The 17,593-nt window shown below is 41.6% G+C and overlaps 1 long non-coding RNA gene across 12 annotated transcripts in view; it reads left to right on the forward strand.

The window, feature by feature from the left end:
• The window catches only part of LOC110397308, a 297,352-nt gene that overhangs the window by 86,982 nt on the left and 192,777 nt on the right, over nt 1-17,593 (forward strand). For 9 of the 12 annotated variants that reach the window (XR_002437684.1, XR_002437685.1, XR_002437681.1 and 6 more), the window contains one exon: nt 10,212-10,301. The exons of the other annotated variants lie outside the window; for them this stretch is intronic. This is a non-coding gene — a long non-coding RNA (uncharacterized LOC110397308). The remainder of the gene's footprint in view (nt 1-10,211; nt 10,302-17,593) is intronic. 12 annotated transcript variants of the gene reach the window in all.

Below are 17,593 nucleotides of genomic sequence, written 5' to 3' on the forward strand. Positions count from 1 at the left end.
AGTTTTGATTATTGTGTTGAAGTTGTATTCTTTGTGATGTTGGTTATCATCCACATGTTTTCCTATAGAACACAGATTTTCTAACTTATCCTTTTGTCATTCTACTGTATTTGAATGCATTTATTATGTCAGAGGACCAGATTTCATGTCCAGTGGATGTTTGTCCATGAAGATGACATCTTTCCTAAATTGTGAGGGGCATTTTGTACTACTTATGTTTTGAAGGTGTAGGGAGACTTTGATTCTATCAGCTTCAGCTGAATTGTTTCTGAAAAATAAAAAGACTCTTCTTCACGGATATAGGCTGCTTTAAACATCCTCCATCGAAAGGTTTCCAGGGTTAGAGGAAAAAGTCCTCACGTACTGGTACGAACACACACTGTTGCCTGAACTTGACTGAAAATATTGTTTAACGTTTTTTCTAGTCAGCATGCACAAAGACAGCAGGTATAACTCCAGAAACTCTGTCAGCAGTATTATCTTTTGTGGTTCATAAATACCAGGGTGACTGTGTGTAGCCGAACGCAGGCAACCCTCTGTATTTCGTCCCTGTGCGCTGAGACCAAAGTCTGGTCCGTGCCACATACTGCGTACAGGCACCAATATGATGTACAGCAAAATGGCGTTTATTGGTAAAAGTTACAGAACTATATAGTATTTCTTATCTTTTACTAGACTGTTCCAGAAGCTCACGTGGGCTCCTGGCCAATCATATTGAATATTCCGCTCTGTCCACTCACTTCCGAAAAGCCATATACGGGGTAGTTATGCTCCTTGTTATGAAAATGTCATGGTTTTATGATTTTCGGTTATTGGTATTCCACATCATAACATCATGTAGTGGATATACCTGGTTCTCAGAAGAGAAGGACTACTACAGTCGCCACGGCACTTTGCTGCTTTGTTACCATTTTCCAGCCGGAGGGAAAAGATAAAAGCTCACAGTATAAAAACTTGCAGATCACGAGACCTCGTCCCTTTTTTCCGCCGTCTCTCGTCTTGGCAGCACCTCGCTCTCCAGCCGTCTTATCGTCGGTAGTAGAGTAAGGCCTACCTTGATTTTGGGACATTCTCTCTCTCTGTATTGGATTTATCAGCTTAAATTGTAATTATATTGTATTATAGTGTGTTGTTTTGCATTCTGATATTTTATTTAGTAAATTAGTTTGTTTCTCCTCAGATTGTTGCCGCTGTTCTTTGCTCTCAGGGCCATCTCCCTACCCTTTTCCCCTTTCCCCTTTTCCCGGGACGTGGGCCCTTGGGTCCCCCGTCCCCTTTGTCACGGAATCGGGCCTAACGCCCGTAAACCGTTGACAGAAAACAAAGAAGTATAGCCTCCCCGTCTTACGACACGGGTTCAAGTAAGTAGGACAACCAATAGTAAGCAAAATTGGGAAGGGCCTTCCGCATTACAACCCGAGTGCTCCATTATTCACCTAATACAACAACTGTGTTTGCAGAGTTCGAGCTAATAGAAGTTTGTGAGCTTTTATTTTTCTATCATAAAAAGACAGGCAAGCTAGCGTATATTGACTGTAGCTCAAAAATAACAGAACTATCTGAAAGGAGTGTCGTGATTTTTTTTTTAATCTTTCCTACTATTTTTAAATAGAACATTGGAGCTTTCAATCATCAGTTTCTATTTATGTGGGAGATAATATGCATATATATGGCAAAATATAAATTCACACTTTGATATTGCATGAAATGTGTTAATCTTGCATGCCAATATAAACTTAGAAACAATATCAACCAAAAATGTTTGTAGTGTTCTAGAGTAAATACTGTGAAACGTAACAGTGCTGCACAGTTCTGAAAGTCTCTATTGAAGAAAATGAGAACTAAAATTCATAGAATCATTTCGGTTGGGTAGGCCCTCTGGAGATTGTCTTTGTATATTACTTTGATTTTTAGAAGGAAGTATTTATTCTTGTAAAGTGTGTGAATAAATGAATCCTAGAGCGTTTTATGTTTTATGCTTATAGCTGTTGTCTGTTTATAGTGATCCAACAGTAAGCAGATTGACGTGCACTGATGCAGTTAGACTGTTACAAATCAGTTATTGATCTATTAGAGGAAGACAGGCTTGAAATGTGTATTTTACCCACAAATTTACCATGGAAAAATGAAGTGAGGGCTATTTTAAATTTGATGTGGCAGAAAATCTGAAGGAAGTAGTAGTTAATAGCTTATTTGCTAACTTGATGAAAAATGAAAATGTAGGTTTTTGGTAGTTGCAGTATGTATCGGTTTCAGCTGCAAATTTTCAGTGAAATGTCTTTGCTATGATAAGCTGTTTTGTTGAAACATACTGGTTAGATTTGGTTCTAGTTTTAAAAGGGGATTAGCAAGGTAGCAAAGGTAGCAAAGGTAGGCAGTAGCTTGTTTTAAGCTCAAGTCCTCATAGTGTTTGACCCAAAATTGTGGCTTGAACCTTAACCGCATGTATTCTGATTTAAAAACAAACCTTCAACTTTTTTTCTTCTTTAAAAAAAAATCATTTCAATGTTAGGGAGTTTCTTTGTGTACTAGCTAAAAATATATACGTATGTTCTAATCAGAGTCAACTGATGTTGATGCCATTTGGTTCAACTGTTGAAAGAGAGGCTGACAAATTTGGGAAGTTGAAGGAATATTCCTATTTTCCTGGTAAGAATTAGTCACTACATTACAGAGTCATGCTCTCTCTATTAAAATTTGGAAAAGATGTTTCAGTGTGGAGGTTACAGTGCACATGTTCTCATGCTACAGCTTACACTGGCCTCAGACAAAAGAAACTCAGAAGAGGGTGGGATTTGTATTGTTCTGTGACTGTCCTTGTTTAATAGTGCTTAATGCAATGACTGAAGGTGTGCCCTTGCCCAGCTTTTATTATATACTTATGTATGCAACAATACTAACTAACACAGGGCTCTGGATTCTGCCTGTGTGACTTTTTAGTCCTGAGATGTTTTTTTCCCCTTCTAAGACCAAGTGTTAGTGTAATTGTGCCCTTGCTGAAGTCAACTGTAATTTTGCCATCAAATTCAGAAAACAGAACATCTCTGAAAGCTTCTTTCATGTGATATTACTGTTGATGTTATATAAAGGAAGATTTGAAGATAAATATATTCATCTGAATTTGCTACCAATTTTGTGTGGTCAAAGTCTGTGAAGAGAAAGGGAGAATTTAACAGTATATGTTAACTAATATATATTAAAATGGAACGTTTGCCTTCTGCATCTGTTTTGAAAAATTAATTAGTTCTGCTGATCCTAATGTTGCTGCCAAATTGTAGCAGCTCTAATGCAAACTGGAATGCAGACCTTAGTGATCAGGAATAGAGTTATTTGTCTGAAAACTGATTCAGCTATCTCACATTGTATGAAGATTTCCCTTTCAAGAGAAACTACTCAATAAAGGATGAGCTTCAATGAGTTGCAGTTCTGTATATGCATCAGCAAAGCTTCTAAATTGCATCAGTGAATGAAACCACCTCTATAATCAGTCCCTGAAAAACTAAGTGTGTCCTGTTTTCAGTGTGACTGAGTAGAAACCGCACAGACTCTATATGATGAAGAGGTTATGCTCCACTCCAGAGCACACAATGCTGGAAACAGCACAGCAGATATAAGCTTTCAGGTAAGCTCTGGAAATGATCACAAGTGAAAAGGACTGAATAGAAAGCCACTCCCGGAATCATCTCAATACACACAAACTATTGTTCAGATAGTTGCATATAAATGTCTTAGTTTGTAAGCACCAAATTGATGTGTACGTTTCAAACAGTAGAGTTGTAGTCTGTCTTTTCAGAACAGTGATGAATGCAGTACTATTCTCTCACTCAAGTGTCTTAATTACTAAGGATCTGATGCAAATCTTCCCCAAGCAGGGAACATATTCAAATAGACATCTATATTGAGCTTGAGACTCCTACTTAAGCTCTTCTGAACTACACTGTTCAACATATTCTTCTCAAATTGTCCTGCTGGCAGTCTTTTGGATTCCCTTGAAGGTGGCTTCTAAATTCCATCTGCATTAGTGAATGAGCTTGTAGGAAGTGATAATTTACTCCCTCCCAATTTATTTCCATGTGTTACAGAAGAATAAAATCTTTCAGCATACCTCCTCTTTTAATCCCATTTATGTCTAACATTGTCTTCTTTCAGACTAAGCTTACTTCACAGCAGAAATGACCAAAATCAATGATGATTTGCATCTTTGTTTCTTGCTGCTCTTTGTGTGTGCTTGATTGTTTCATTCTTTCCATCCTAATAAATATTTTTGGCCCTCCTCTGAAATATTTTAAAGGGAGTTTCAAAGCAAGGAGTATACATTTGCCAAGCATAAATTATTCCAAAATAGCTTGATAAGGTGCCAGCATTGACGGGTATGGAATAATAATCTCTATATGTTACTTCTTGCCAGTTACCTAATGGGTTTCATTCACACAAGTTTGTTCCAGAAGTAAAGAAAAGTTCTCACTCTTCAGTAAATGCACTTCTCCCATGCTTTTCAGTGGTTGCAGATGCGGTGTAAGCCTACTCTCTGTTCTTAAACTTTATTTCTCCACAGTGCTAACTTTGATTTATATGTGAACTGAGAAAGGATGATGAATGCCCTAGCCCATCTGCAAAAAAGTGTGTGGTATAATTATAGAATAGAATCATAGAATGGTTTGGGTTGGAAGGGACCTGTAAGATCATCTAGTTCCAAGATATAAAAAGTCCCTCCCCAGCTTTCCTGTAGGCCCCCTTCAGGTACTGGCTGGCCACTGTAAGGTCCCTCCAGAGCCTTCAGCCTTCTCTTCTCCTGGCCAAAGAGCCCCAGCTCTCCCAGCCTATCTCACAGGGGAGGTGCTCTGCTGATTACTCAGCACCAGATATTCCGTTTGTGAACTGCACCCTGTTTGCAAGGACTAACACCTAGTCCCCGACCATCTTGATGCGTGTACACACCAATATGATGAGCGGCAAAATGGCGTTTATTGCATCGTTACAAAGTCTTATATATCCTTCCTTATCTCCCTTATCTCTTTGTTCGCTTCGTCAACGCCCACAAGCTCTGGGCAGGGGAGGTGTCCTTGCGCGTCCCAGCCCGTACCTTCGGTTGCCGCCTACTACAGTGCTCCAACCCTCTGATCATCTTTATCGTCCTCCTCTGGACCTGCTTCAGTAGTTCCATATCCTTCATGTGTTGGGAACCCAGAACTGAATGCAGTATTCCAGGTGGTCAGACAGGATAGGCCACTGTGTTGATACCAAGAAGTTTAGATCTGAAGGTTCAGATTTGGAATTGTGTGCTGGCATTTGGAATATTGTGTTGGGTTCAAGAGGTTCCTGTATGGGCTGTGAAAGACTAAGTGCTTGATAGTGGATTCCAAAATAGGCAATACACTGAGCAATTGATAGATTTTATTCCCATATCTAGAGCTAACCAAAAAGAAATGTGAAGAGAAGAACCCTTAACATGAAATCCTTACACAGAGGTGCAGGAAAAATTCATCCCAGGCTCAGTTATCACAAACCTTCTTTCAGAAAATTAAACAGGAATGTTTTATTTTTGGATAAAGGAATGAGCAAATTCTGCACTTTTCCTGATTATGAAATAATGATTAATGGCAGGCTTGCTTTAATTTTCTTTCTCTGTACAAAATTGTGACCTCTTCTATATTCCTGTTTTACATACTTTACAAAAGTAAACCTCCATGTATCGAATGCAGAACTGAATCTTCAGAGCAAGAGTTACTACATAGCTAAATGTCCTAGCCACCAAGATACAGAATTTCTCTTGAGCTTGACTGTCTTGATTTCTTTCCCATGTAATGGGACTCAGGGCAGCTCTGAAGTAAAACAAATAAGACAATAGTAAGAGTGAAAGCACTTCCATGGCCGAGCAGCCACTGACAGGGAGATGATAGGATCACAGTTTTGTGAGGGATATGCCCAAGTTCTACTGAAGGATGAATTTTTCAAAGTTATTTACCTACCAAAGGTGATCATTTATTCAGAGTCTCACATAATTTGTAAATAAAAATATTAAGAAGAGTAACTGGCAAGAAACTGAACAACAAGCCATAAAAGATGATGGATTCTGTCATTTCTAAAGTTTGAGGTGGATGAATAAAGCATCAACATTAGGGCTACAGTTCTGCTCTACAGGATAATCGGACTAGGAAAAAACTGTTTGTCAGTTCTTGTTCTGCAGCTAACTATGGTTTACCCTTGAATTTTCCTGTCTGTGACATTGACTTATTTGTTGCTACTTCTATATCTCTTTTTCTTTGTCATCAGTTGTGAAACTCTTCGAGGAATTGGTCTTCAGTATTGCACTGTTTTTAACCTTTTGCTTTGTGTCTTTCCTCATGTTGTGTTCTCCAGATGGGTACAATTATCTTTCATGTTATGCTAATATTATTATTTTTTTTTGTCATCTAAGGTAGCAAATGATGCTATCCTCGATGATAGTTATGTACTCAGTTAGCTTCCATGACATACTTATATGACATTGCACTTCAGAAGCTTCAATCATTCTCTCTTTTTCTGCTATCTGGACTGATTTTACTAACATAACTTGATATAGGGAGATATAATCCCTCAGTCCTGAGTGCTCCTTGATCATATGAACATAAAGCAGACTTTTGCCATTTTTTTCCAGATGATATTCCTGCCTTTAGACCCCAAAAATATGTAGTAGAATCAACTCTGTCTTCCTGTATTTACAGTATTTTAAAGTGATTGGTATTTTACTCTCTCTTGTGTAGTATTTGGTTCAAAATTGATTTCAAGAGTATTACTTCTTGAAGCTAACTTGCTTTTCTAACAATAACTAGATCTTGTGAATTATATTCATAGAATCATAGAATCACCAAGGTTGGAAAAGACCTCCAAGATCATACAGTCCAACTATCCACCTATCACCAGTATTTCCCCCTAAACCACATCCCTCAGTACAAGGTCTAAACATTTCTTGTACACCTCCAGGGTCAATGACTCCACCACCTCCCTGGGCAGCCCATTCCGGCACCTGACCACTCTCTCGGAGAAGTATTTATTAATGTCCAACGTGGATGTTATCTGTCCAAGCCACGGGCTGACAGCTTCTCCAGGAGAATACTGTTGGAGACAGTGCCAAAGGCTTTGCTGTAGTCTAGGTATACTATGTCAACTACTTTCCCCTCATCTACCAGGCAGGTCACCCGATCATAGAAGGAGATCAGGTTGGTCAGGAAGGACCTGCCTTTCATGAGCCCATGCTGACATGAACTCATTTGTGACATGTTTTAACTGCATGAACACTTGTAGACATGTATTACTGACTTCCTTTCTTTTCATTTTGTGGCATTTCTGTAAATGTAATTGCTTGTTAAACCAAGATTGCTTTCAATACATATCCAGACCCAAATTCCTGTGGTCCTATTTAAATAGGTTGCTAGTCTGAGTTCAGGTACAAGTCCTATGAACAGCAATAAAAGTGTTCTTCTGTAACTGTATGTAATTGATATAGTTGAAAAAAGGAGTCTCTTTTAATTGTTCATTTAGCAGGTAGCTCAAATGACAAAGTAGAAACAAGCCTCTGCTCATTAATACAGATAAGGCTTCTGAACTTTTATTAGAGTCCTCTTCCATATGATGTTGCTTTAACAATTGTTTCTGAAACATTACTAATTCACTGATGTGCTAAGAAGAGATGTATGACAACCCTTTTCATAGCAGCAATCAAGTAGTGACATTGTAACATTTAAAAGCTTGAGTGTTCTTTGAAGGATCTGGTAAGGACTGGAAAGAAAGAGATTGATAATTTTTTTTAGCAAACTATCAACTTTCTGAGGGCTGATCACTTCCTTGTGAAAAATAACTACGGGAGAGAAGAAATTTGATTAGATGAGATATAAATGTGCTAGAACAAATATATATTTTTAATTCTTTCTTCTTGTTTTCTTTCTAAGCTTTTTTTTCTCTCTCTTGTTTTTGTTTTGGTCATCGCGCAGAAAATTCTTACCTTAGATATGAGCACTCATGTGACATAATCATTACGGAATAGACCAAAATGCAGAGAAAGCCTTAGGGATTGGCTTGTTTTCAAAAATTGTAAAGAATTTCCTGGGATTTTTGCTAGATTCTTCCAGTAGAAGCACTATGATGTCCTTAATTTTAATATTTCAAATTACATGTAATGAAATTTATTGCTGCAGATTGCATAGGGGAAATACAAGATGTGGAGGTCAGAGACTGAACAGAATCTTATTTGGATCTGTATTTCTACAGTTTTTTTGCTCATGTACGCTATGTGATGACAGATTAAATCTTCACGTTTTCCTCATACTGATATTATCTGTAGAGGGACTGAGCTTGTATTTTTACATACCAAAGCAGCCTGCTAAAGATTGCTGTAAAATACAAATTACAGCATTGTTGGCTTGCGGACAAGACCTAGTACTGACAGCAAGAAGAAGTGAAGAAAGAGATGGATGCAAAATGTAGACCTGAGAGCTGCTCTGTGCTTGCTGATTTTCTGTTAAGGGTGAGGAACACAATGACTGTTTCTGGGACAGGTTCCGTTGAACGATGACTGCTCCTTCTAAGCAGTATCAATTCTCACTTTTCAGACCTCTGATATGAGAGGAAAATTTAGGAAAGCCAAGTAGCACTTCAGTCCACTTCCTCAGTATTTTTTCTCAGCAATCTTGTTTCATGTGTTTCTAGGAAATACCTTTTTAATTTCTCATGTTAATGATTATTAAAAACAGCAGCAACAACAAACAGACAAAAAAAACAGAAAACACAAACCATTACTAACGAATGATGTATTGCTATTAAGTCATTTGAACAAGTGAATGGGGCTTTGAAACTCAGGAGTGACAGCAATCCCCTTGCTTTCTTTTACTGTGGCTTCATTTTGCTATTATAACTTTTCAAAATAAGTATGTAAAGTTGCATGGAATGTGTAGAAATATTGTTCTGATAGTCATGATTTGAGGCACTTGCAATACCATAAGAAAAGTTGTTACTTGTGTAATTTTAAATGTTGCAAAAATGTAGAAATCTAGCTCAGATACTCAGGCTATAGCTTATGAAAAAGCAATAGAGGTGAAAGTAGGCTGTTTCTTATGCATGCCAGGAGAGAAATGTTTTAAGTCCATACCTTAGCTAACTTATAAACAATGTTCTTATGTAGCTTTATCTTCTGATTCAGTTGGTACTAAATAATATCAAGAGGTTACGAACTTCTGAAACAAAGTATTTCCCAAAATGGCATTTCATAATTTATATATACACAAGTATAATGATGACCAGCTTCACAAGTGCATAACTGTGTTTGTATTTGTCTGTACTATTAAAACTATCTATTTATTTATTAGGGAGGTCTCTGTAACTTTGAATTCTGCACAGTGACAGTTATACTGGTGACCATCCAGATATCTGAGGGTTGCAATCAATTTCCATATGCATTTGCTTATATGTCTATTTGAATTCCTGAGCTTTGCACGTGTCATGGTGGATGAAAAAAAAAAAAAGTTTTAAAGTGTTTTAACATACCTGACAGTATTTTTATCATCTTTGAAGGCTATCCTGTATATTCTTACCCCCTCTTCTACTGTTGCAGTAAATAAATTCAAAACCAAAAAAAGCGCGAGTGCTAGAAAAAGCTAGCTGTGGTGGGGGTAATGTTATTTCGTCTTTCGTTATTTTTCTGTTGTAGTTTTTTTTTTTCTTTCATCTACCGCATTCTGATTCATCTATCTCCAGAGTAGAGTAGTCTTCTTCACCTCTTCTAATGAATTTCTTCCTCCTTATTCTTTTTGGTTTTTGTGCTACCTTTCCCCTTCCATGTTTCTGTTCTGGAATTCCCTCAAGGACATTCACTTAGAATGAGTTTCCTTAAAATAACAGGGGAATTTTTAAGACATTTCTAATTAATTGAAAAGAAAGCTGATTGCAGGAAGTCAGAAGTTTCAGCTGAGTTCCTATTTTGAAGAAAATCTTTAAATATCTAGGGTAATACATTCAAATTGAAAGGAATATGGATTATAATGATGTGTTGTGACTTAATAAGATACTGATTAGCTGTGAACAGTCTCCAAAAAACCAGATACTGCTTATTTTAGACATCTGGAGATTGAAACTAGTACGCATTCAGTTTTGACTTCAGTAGAAACAGAGCTAGACCAGAGTTGAACTTGCATTAAACTTATGACGCATTATGATGTCCTTCATTTTTTTATTAACAGAAGTGCAAGAGAGTGTAAGATAAAGAAGAAAATATATCAATTTATAAAAAAAAGAAATGAAGAAGAGGAAGTGCAAATCAGATAACAATGGTGAGTGAGAATTGCCAGAGATGTGGCACTACATGAAATGAATTGCATAAAGAAACTTCATAGTAAAGGTGGTTGTGGTTTTTTTCCCACAGAAATTTCAGTGAGACTTCGTGAAGTGGCATGATTTATAAATTCATAAGTATGCTGATCCCACTCGCTGTCTAACTTTAGTAGGCCTTACATAAACTCTGAGAAATTCTGAGAAATCTGTGGAAAGGAAACAAGTTTATTAAGCACAAGAGAAGGCACTACCACTGTGACATGTCTAGAACTTGAACACCTACATCTGGGAGCTTATGAGATGCTAGGTGCAAGACACTTTGGGATTAATATAGCAGCCCTATGGAGAAGGACTTTGAAGGTTCTGGTGGACAAGAAGCTGGACATGAGCCAGCAGCACACACTTGCAGCCCAGAAGGCTGATAGTATCCTGGGCTGCATCAAAAGAGTGCTGGCCTACAGAGAGAAGGGAGGTGATTGTCCCCCTCTATTCTGTCCAGGTGAGGTCCAATCTCGAGTACTGTGTCCAGACCTTGGGCCCCCAATACAGAAGAGATGTGGAGCTGTTGGAATGGGTCCAGAGGAGGGCCATGAGGATGATCTGAGGGCTGGAGCACCTCTCCATGAAGAAAGATTGAGGGAGCTGGGCTGGAAAAGAGAAGACTCTAAGAAAACATCATTGGAGCCTTTCGATACTTAAGGGGAGCTTATCAAAAGGATGGAGAAACAACTTTTTACACGGTCCAGTAGTGAAAGGACAGGAGAGAATGGTTTTAATCTAAAAGAAGGGAGATTTAGATTAGATACTAGGGGGTAGTTTTTCTTCAGAGTGGTGAGGCCCTGGCACAGCTGCCCAGAGAAGTTGTGGGTGCCCCATCCCTGGAGGTGCTCAGGGCCAGGCTGGATGAGAGCCCGTGCAGCCTGAGCTGGTGAGGGGCAGCCCTGCCCACGACAGAGAAGACTGGGACTGGGTGGGCTTTGAGGTCCCTTCCAACCTAAGCCATTTTGTGATTTATAGATATAGCTATAAATGTAATTTTAAAATTTCATTAAAAAAACTTGTTTATATCTTTTTATATCTAAATTCAAGTTTTTCAGAACTATTTTTCAAATAGCTCTAATTGCTATTATTTTATTTATCCTACCATTCTTACATCAGAAGCAGATGTTGGTGTCATGGCAGTAGAGGTTGAACCTTCCAACCAGTACTCTGTTACATGTTGTTGCTGTGTGACATATGGCTTTTTGGCAAGGTAATGGGATCTGGAGCAGACACATTCTGCTCAGCAGGGCATTGCCTTGGCTGGTTGCAGGGTAGCCCTGTCAGGGAGCAGCTGCTGGGCACCACTGTCCTCCGCGAGGCAGCAGCATTCCGACATCAAAGAGGTGGAGCCAGGAGCAGGGGCCGGATCACGCCCTGCATATATAAAACCTGCTGCTAGGGCGCGCAGCCACCCAGGAGTGGGGTGAACAGGATGGGCAAACAGGGCATGGTGGTCAGAAGGGCAGGCAGTTCAAGTAGCGCAGGTGAGCAGGGAGGGTGAGGAGGGCAGTGTATCTCTGTCCACTCAGGAGACCAACTCACCTATTGACTACCTTCTAGACAACAAATGCAGCCATGGTCTCCACTAGGTGAGATTGGCAGAAAGCTCTGGCAAGAAAGAATGTGGTGACAGAGATGGAGTATCTGCCCAAAAATGCGTAGGTTCAAGTCTGGCTGAAGTGAGTGCCTGCGTCTGCTGGTGAAGGGCAGCAGGGATTCCACCTGCATGAGGTGTGAGCAGGCGGATGATCTGCTCATGGTGGTGAAACTCAAGGAGGAAGTAGAGAGATTAAGAATTGTCAGAGAGGGCGAGCAGGAGATAAATTGGTGGAGTAACTCTCAGTTGAACTTGCACGAAGGACAGTGGGGTGATACCCCCCAAGTGGTGGTGGACCCCCTCCCCTGCCACTGTTGAGCAGAGGGAGGCAATTTAAGGGAAGAGGAGGAGTGGAAATAGGTCCCACCTCAGCGTCACAAGCTCGACCTCATCTCAACCTACCTCAGTTCCCCAGGTGCCCCTTCATAATAGGTTTGAGGCTCTGGAACATGAGGCAGAGGTGAGTGAGGATGCAATGGTAGGTCCACCCTTGAGGTTGTCTAGGGTGAGGCGGTCAACTCCACACCTCCAGACTGCCTGTGCCAAGAAGGACAGAGGGTGATTGCCGTAGGCAACTCCCTGCTGAGAGGAATGGAGGACCCTGTATGTCCGCCCGACCCTACCCACAGAGAAGTATGCTGCCTCCCTCAGGCCTGGGTCAGGGATATTTCTAGGAAACTTCCTAGTCTGATTCGCCCCTCTGATTATTATCCTTTATTGATAGTTCAGGCTGGCAGTGATGAATTTGCTGAGAGAAGCCCTGAGGATTATCAAAACGGACTTCAGATAGTGGAGCAGTTAGTGGATGGAGCAGGCATACAGATTGCATTTTCCTCCATCCCTTCAGTGGTGGGGAAGGATACTGAAAGGAGCAGGAAAACCCATCGCATAAATACATGGCTGAGAGGCTGGTGCAAACACGATAATTTTAGGGTTTTTTTTACTATGGGGCAGTTTACTCGGCACCTGGCCTGATGCCTGCAGATGAGTCTCGCCTGTCTCAAAGGGGGAAACGGATCCTTGCCTAGGAACTGGCAAGGCTTGTTGAGAGGGCTTTGGATTAGATAGGAAGGAGATAAAACTAGGCCCACTATAGATGAGCCCAGGGGAACAATGATGGGATTGGGGGTGAGGCAAGGGGCTCAGCTGAAGTGCATCTACACCGGTACATGCAGCATGGGCAACAGACAGGAGGAGCTGGAGGCCATTGTGCAGCCGGCAAACTGCCATAAAGGCAGTTAAAAGTTGCCTTTATGGAATCATGGTAGGATCACTCCCACTACTGGAGTGCTGCAATGGATGGCTATAAACTCTTCAGAAGGGACAGGCAAGGAAGGAGGGATGGTGGTGTGACGCTCTGTGTTAGAGAGTGCTTTGATGTTATTAAGCTTGCGGCTGGGAATGATAAGGTTAAATCTTTGTGGGTAGGATTGGGAGGAGGGCCGACAAGGCAGACATCCTGGTGGGGGTCTGTTATAGACTGCCTAACCAGGATGAAGTGACAGATGAGGTGTTCTATGAGCAGCTGGCAGAAATTGCACAATTGCCAGCCCTTGTCTTCATGGGGGACTTCGACTTCCCTGATACATGTTGGGAATATAACACAGTGCAGAAGAAACAGTCGAGGAGGTTTCTAGAGTGTATGGAAGATAACTTCCTTCTGCAGCTGGTGAGAGTGCCTACCAGGGGAGGTGCCCTGCTAGACCTGCTGTTCGCAAACAGAGAAGGACAGGTGGGAGATGTGAAGGCTGGGAGCTGTCTTGGATAGAGTGACCACAAAATGGTAGAGTTCTTGGTGACATCAGGAGGTGGGGCAGAAAAACTGCTACCTTGGACTTCCAGAGGGCGGACTTTGAATTGTTCAGAATGCTGATAGGGAGAGTACCTGGGGATTCAGTCCTGGAGGGTAAAGGGGTCCAGGGAGGCTGGTTGCTCCTCACGAAGGAAGTCTTAAAGGCTCAGGAACAGGCTGTCCCCCAGTGCCCCAAGATGAGCCGGCAGGGAAGAAGACCAGCATGGATGAACAGGGAGCTTTTCCTGAGGTTCCAGGGGAAAAAGAGAATCTTCGTCCTGTGGAAGAAGGGACGGGCAACTCGTACAGAGCGCAAAGAATTTGTTCAGATGTGCAAGGAGAAAATTAAAAAGGCAAAAGCCCAGCTTGAACTCAGCTTGGAGATTGGGGTAAAAGAGAACAACAAACTTTTTTACAAATATATTTTTAACAGTAAGAGGGAGGACTAAGGAGAATCTTCATCCTTTACTGGATGTGGTGGGGAATGTGACCACTGAGGATAAGGAAAAGGCTGAGTTTCTCAATGCCTTCTTTACATCTGTATTTAAAAGTCTGGCCCGTAACCCTTGGGGTACTATATCCCCTAACCTGGAAGTCTTGGATGTGGAGCAGAATAAAACCCCGATGATTCAGGTGGAAACTGTTAAAAGATCTACTGTTCCACCTGGACGGGTGGAGTACTACTTTCTATCATCTATCAGTGTTCCTGGTCAACTGGAGAGGTCCCAGAGGATTGGAGGCTTGTCAGTATGACTCCTGTCTACAAAAAGGGTCGTAAGGAGGACCTGGGAAACTACAGGCCTGTCAGCCTGACCTTGGTGCTGGGAGAGGTTATGGAGTGGATGATCGTGAGGGAGATCACAGAGCATGTGTGGGGCAACCGGAGGATCAGGCCTAGACAGCATGGGTTAATGAAAGGCAGGTCCTGCTTGACCAACCCGCTCTCCTTCTATGATTGGGTGACCTGGTGGATGAGGGAAAGTCTGTTGATGTAGTCTGCCTAGACTTCAGCAAAGCCTTTGACACTCTCCCACAGTGTTCTCCTGGAGAAGCTGGCCACCTGTGGCTTGGACAGATGCACTCTTTGCTGGGTAAAGAGCTGGCTGGACCCAGAGAGTGGTGGTAAATGGAGTTACATCCAGCTGGTGACTGGTCATGAGCGGTGTTCCCCAGGGGTCGGTACTGGGGCCTGTCCTGTTCAGTGTCTTTATTGGTGACCTGGATGAAGGCATTGAGTGCACACTCAGTAATTTGCAGATGACACCAAGCTGGCACGAAGTGCCGATCTCCCTGGGGGTAGGAAGGCCCTACAGGGAGATCTGGACAGGCTGGATAGCTGGGCTAATGGGATGAAGTTCAACAAGACCAAGTGCCACGTCCTGCAATTTGGCCACAACAACCCCAGGTAATGCTACAGGCTTGGAGCAGAGTGGATAAAAGACTTTGTGGAAGAAATAGACCTGGGGGTATTGGTCGATGCTTGGCTGAACATGAGCCAGCAGTGTGCCCAGGTAGCCAAGAAGGCCAGTGGCATCCTGGCTTGTATCAGAAATAGTGTTGCCAGCAGGAGTAGGGAATTGTCCCTCTGTACTCAGCCCTGGTGAGGCTGCACCTCGAGTACTGTGTCCAGTTTTGGGCCCCTCACTGCAAGAAAGACATCGAGGCCCTGGAGCATGTCCAGAGAAGGGCAGTGAAGCTGGTGAGGGGTCTGGAGCACAAGCCTTATGGGGAGTGGCTGAGGGAGCTGGGATTGTTCAGTCTGGAGAAGAGGATGCTCAGGGGGGACCTTATTGCTCTCTACAACTGAAGCCTGAAGGGAGGTTGTGGTGAGGTGAGAGTCATCCTCTTCTCCTGTGCAACTAAGGATAGGACTAGAGGGAATGTGCCAGGGGAGATTCAGATTGGGTGTTAGGAAATACTTCTTCTCTGAGAGAGTGGTCAGGCACTGGAATGGTCTGCCCAGGGAGGTGGTGCAGTCACTGACCGTGGAGGTGTACAAGAAATGTTTAGATGTTGTACTGAGGGACATGGTTTAGGGGAAAATATTGGTGATAGGTGGATAGTTGGACTGTATGATCTTGGAGATCTTTTCCAACCTTGGTGATTCTATGATTCTATGGCAGCAGAGGGGCAATCTGACAAAATGGTGTCTGACATGGAAATGTGTATGGAGCAAAGGTGTGATTGCATTCCTCCATGTGGAAAAGGATGGCACTCACTGACATTCATTGATAGTTGCTGACCATTTATGGAGACCAGGCAGTGGCTGTGACTACAGTGAAGGGTCGGTGGTGCATTGCAGCACTGGAGGCAGCGACGGTGGGTCATCTCTGCTGGTGCAGATTTTTGTGAGCACAGCATGCAGGCTCTTGTTCATTGCTGGGAAAATGCATAGCTAATGGTAGTGACTGTGTTGAAAAATAGTGATTTTTAGCTAAGAGTTTGTTCTATCAAGTGTTGTTCTTGTGCTCTTTGTATCTGTTGCAATTTCCATGGAAATAAATGGAAGATATTACTTTCGAAGCAACCTACACGTTTTATTTTTTTAACTAAAACTCTTCAAGAAGGTCTGCTTTTTACTATACTGTTGTTAAGTATTGTTAAGTATGATGTTGCTAAACATCAATCTGCAGTTCAAAGCAGATATTACTGATTTGGGATAAAAATGAAACATCACTAAAAGCAAAGTTCAAGTAATTGGTTTTTTGACAGTAATTTCAGTTTTTTCTTCTCTCACCTCATATATCTAATTATGGGGGAAAGGGAATTAAGTACGCTTTTTGTGTACATTCTTGGCAGTGTCTCTTTAAGTTGTGAGGATGTGCAGAGTAGTTAGGAATGCGAGATACTGTAGGGTACCAAGCGTGTGATGTGATGTTGCTAAGCAACACCCTATTTGTTTTAAATAAACCACACAGAGCTGGCAGCAGCTGTCAGAGGTCTTGGCTCCTGGCAGCAACACAGACCTCTAAAGGACCTAGAACAAAGATCCTCCAAAATGAGCCATAATATAAAAAGCAATCCCATGGTGCTAGTAAATGTCGGAACCTATTTGTTAAGATAGCAGATACCATTATCTGTTAGAATTTTCTAGTGAGATATTTTTGTGACAACTACTCCATTTGTTTAATTGAATTTTAAAGATATCTTTAGATGTCCATATGTCAGTTTCATTTTTTTGTGAGAATGCCTTTCATAACTCTCAGTGGTAGCAACTCTCTTTGAGTATATTGGATGAGCATCATATGTCTGCAGTCAGGGAAGGAAAAATGTTACCTTTACGGTAGCTGTGTCCATGTGCATGTGTTTGCAGATTTTATTTTTTTCTCTGCTGTTATGTTATGTGTATTTTTACATCTCAGAAACAGAGGTGAGTTCCTGTTTGACAGTGTTGCAGTCCATAAAAATAGGTGTAGGTGTAGTGCACTAACCTGTCAAAACGGCAACCCTTTCAGACAGGAACCAGTCCCCAAAGCTTCAAAAAAAAAAGCCCAGAGCTGTACTGAAATAACCCAAGACCTGTCAAAATTTTTCACTTTAGAGGGAGATAAGTAAGTCTGTAAACAGTCTAGTAGTCTGGAAATACATCTGGAATGTGAAATATTCAGGGTTCCTCCATACCAGTTGTTTTCCTGTCTCCTGAGTGTTGAATGCAAACCAGCATACATCCAGCAGCCAGACTGCGCTGTGCTGCTGCTAATATTCATGTCTCTCAGTGCAGCGGTATTTCAGATGCAGCAATTTATTAGCTTGTCTGCCTAACTGCTGCATTATTTATACCCTACTAGAACACAAGTGAGATCAGCAACTCAGCGCCTGGTAATGTTCTCCTAGTTCCTGTGTGAATGCTCTGACCACTG

The sequence above is a fragment of the Numida meleagris genome, chromosome 4, assembly GCF_002078875.1.
Source record: "Numida meleagris isolate 19003 breed g44 Domestic line chromosome 4, NumMel1.0, whole genome shotgun sequence".
Taxonomy (NCBI): domain Eukaryota; kingdom Metazoa; phylum Chordata; class Aves; order Galliformes; family Numididae; genus Numida; species Numida meleagris.